The sequence below is a fragment of the Epinephelus moara genome, chromosome 17, assembly GCF_006386435.1.
Source record: "Epinephelus moara isolate mb chromosome 17, YSFRI_EMoa_1.0, whole genome shotgun sequence".
NCBI lineage: Eukaryota > Metazoa > Chordata > Actinopteri > Perciformes > Serranidae > Epinephelus > Epinephelus moara.
The window spans coordinates 18,647,680-18,651,229 of NC_065522.1; the positions used below are offsets into that span (position 1 = coordinate 18,647,680).

Consider the following 3,550-nt stretch of genomic DNA (forward strand, 5'->3'; position numbering starts at 1 on the left):
GTAGCGTTGAAGTAGAGTAGAGCAGGGCAGAGAGATGGAAGCAAAATATATTAAACCCAGTGTTAATACAGCAGAACTGGAGAGAGGGGTGAAAAATAAATAGAGGTGGGCATGGCTCAAGTAGGGCGCAAAATTATAGATGGAGAACGACTGACAAATTTTTCACTTTAAGCCCTGACACTGTCATTTTTGTGTAGGAATTAAGCTACAATGCATGACATGTTGTTTTAATTAATAAATACAGTGTGAATAAAGATTACATAACATAAAAATAACTGCAGTCTTTGTTATTTGATTAAATTAAACAATTTTTATAGGGCAAGTAAAAACTGACTTCGGGCAAGTAGATCTCTGACCAACTTGCCCAACCGGGCAAGTGAAAAAAAACCTTAGCGTTGAACCCTGCAATCTAATGTGTTTCCTCAGGAATATCTAGTATGAAAAACAACCAATTTTTTTATACAAATTATGTGAGAGACCAACGTAGTCATACTACCAGGTAGGCTGTTAGTGGCTATTTAGGTAAAATCCCAGAATAGAGGCAGTTTGTAGCTCTGCACAGTATCAAGCCACCAGAATGTGAAACAAGTTACCAAAGACGTTCACTGAAGCACCCGGTAAGGAGAGTTTTAAAGGACTACTGCAGAAACACATTACTGATAACCCTGTCATAAACCAAGCTTACCACAAAGACTGAATGCAATGTGATATGTTGTTACATTTAGTTTTTCTAATTGATATTTCATGTCTTGAACATGCTCTTATTGAGACTTTTATGTAGACTTTAACATAGATTATTATATGAGCCTTTTTATGTGCTATGTCTAATGTAATGTAATGTATTGCAATGTTTAGATGTTAACTTGAGTTGTATTTGTCTTGGACACATTCTTACTCAGACTTTTTATGTGTGTATGGCTTGTTTTGTTGTGTGTGTGTGTGTGTGTGTGTGTGTGTGTGTGCCACCAGAAAGAGTAGCTGCTACCTTAGTGGGGCTAATAGGGATCTGAACAAAGATGATATACAATATATATAGCTTATGAAAGCACTGTTTATGCCTTGTGATGACAGTGATGCAATGGGCACAACCAAAGTTAGCTGGACTAAAGCATCACTTTTCCATTAACTATATAACAGGCAGTAATAATGGCCTATGACCTTCCTATGGAATATTACTATGCGTTAATTCACAAAACTATGAGGCTGTTTTAATAGGAATTAAAGCCTTCTAGTCAGACTTGCTAATGAGGGCACAGTTAAAGCGTTAAGCAAGCTACAAGCTTTATTATATTGTCTAGTCTTCATCCAGAATACACACTGTTGTTCTTTCACAGGCAGAAACACTGCTGTTAACACCGGGAGACTGTGGTTACCATGTGCACCTGGCCAGAGAGCGGATATCTCATTTAGCTTGCTAGCTTGACTGAGTAACGTTAGGACAATAACTGAGCAACGGAGCCAATTAGCCTTAATAATAGTGAATAATTTGGTGCGGCCTGTGTCCTGTGTAGCACCAAATTTTATTGAGAGAAGCTGCTCTATGATGAGAACAATTCTTTCCGGTGCAGGAAATAGTCCTTACCACGGCTAGCTTGTTCGCGTTGAACGCTAGCAGCATCACCGTCACACTTTCACCACTTAAAACCTAAATAAAACTCGCATTAATTGCAAACCTTGTTTTGTCAGTGCCTATGGATAGCCGAGGCCCCGGCACCACCATTAATTACAATCTGAAACAGCCAGAATCCTTTAATAATCCGTTGTCTATCGGTGCTAGCATGTTAGCTAGCTAGTTAGCCGTGTTGTCGTTAGCTAGCTAGGCGTTAGGTAGGCAGATACCATGTTAGCAACAACAAAATAAAACGCCCGGCGCGCTGTATTCATGCATAGCTAGGTGTTTCATTTGTATTCTTACCGTTAGCCTGCAGATTTATATGAATGTGTCCAGCTGCTTCCGACTGAATGTTGGGCGTGTTTGGTATTGTATGGTTATCGAACCAAAACAAATGCTAATTGGTGTTAAACCTCATTCAATGAAGTCAGGTGTGGAGCAGCCAGATGTCACCTCCTTGCGAACTTTGATTTCTTTTAGGTCTTCCGGTTCAGAGAAAAACGCAAATGCTTAACAGAAATGATGGATTACAGTATGTGCAATCGACAAGCGGAATCTATTTCAATTAAAAAGGTCTGCAAGGGAACGAGAAATGCGCTGAGCCGGATCACTGCAGATTTTTCGCTCTCATGTCAACTACAACAAGTCCGTCGCGCAGCAATGGCGTCATACAGGCTCTGTTTTAAGGATAGCCTTCAGTTTTAGAGTTTTCTATCTAATTCCTTCTATAATCATAATGCTGTTGACTTGTTTTACTTCCCACGAATGCTTACTCACACTGTCAGTTTATCTGACGCTGCAGTGGATGATTTGAGCTTTTCAGGAGGGCATCACAATAATAATGGAACAATTAGAGTTTTAGTTGTCACAATTCCTCACATAATCCCATTCGGAATGATGGAGTGATGATGCCTTGGAGAGAAGTGTGGTCCGTGCCTCTTAAGGAGTTTCTAACTAATAAAGTGAGAGAAGTTACCTCTAAATTAATTCACAGATTCTACCTTGCAAAATCTTTTTCCTGAAGAGATTTGAGCAGGACACTGACTCTGACTGCTGCTTTTGTAAAAACTGGCATGACATTGTTTTTACCCCAATTTCAATATATTGCAAACACTTCCAAGTTTAGAAACAGTATTTTAGTGGGTTAAATAAAATAAGTCAAACACAATCTGTTTTATTTTGGATTCATTTGAGCACTCAGATTGAGTCAGATTTCGTTCATTCATGATATGATTTCTATAAAGTTTATGACACAAGAAAACAAACAGTCGGAAAGTCTGAGACCACTAGCCACAATTATTCTATTTTGCATTTGTTTCAAATGTAACACTATTTTTTGTGTTGCAAATGATAATATCAGCTTAACAATTTGAGTGAAATATTGAATTTTTGAAAAAATGTGGGCCTACATGAACTCAAAATATCTTTGTATTTGGCACGCATTTAAATTTTACATGGACTCCACAAATTTGTGCATACCCTAATGACCCATGTTATCCCAGAATGATTTGACAGTGTGCCAAAGCACTTCTTGTGATGTCACAGAATGCTTGGCTTTGTCAGTGTGCAAGTGCCCCCATAAATAAGTAAGTAAGTAAGTAAATTTATTTATATAGCACTTCTCACAGAGAGGACTCACAAAGTGCTTCACAAGATGAAATACAAAAAATACAATAACAGAAACAATGCAAAATACACAAAAACAAATAAAAAGTAAAGTGTAGCGAAATACAGAGATGATACAATGGAGAATTAATGGAACGCAAGGCTAAACAGATGTGTTTTTAACTGCTTTTTAAAAATGTCCACGGAAGAGGCCGCTCTCAGCTCATGAGGTAGTGCATTCCACCATTTCGGTGCAACAGCCTTAAAGGCTCTATCACCTTTCGTCTTTAATCTTGTGTGAGGGACAGTAAGTAGGTGGCCTTCAGCAGACCG

General features: G+C 38.4%; 1 protein-coding gene across 1 annotated transcript in view; it reads right to left on the reverse strand.

Moving 5' to 3' along the window:
- LOC126404417 (uncharacterized) overlaps positions 1 to 2,259 on the reverse strand; it is an 18,877-nt gene extending 16,618 nt beyond the window's left edge. Inside the window, exon 1 of the mRNA XM_050067616.1 lies at positions 1,916 to 2,259. The gene's annotated coding sequence lies outside the window, so the exon portion shown is untranslated. The remainder of the gene's footprint in view (positions 1 to 1,915) is intronic.
- Between the last annotated feature and the right edge of the window lie 1,291 nt (positions 2,260 to 3,550).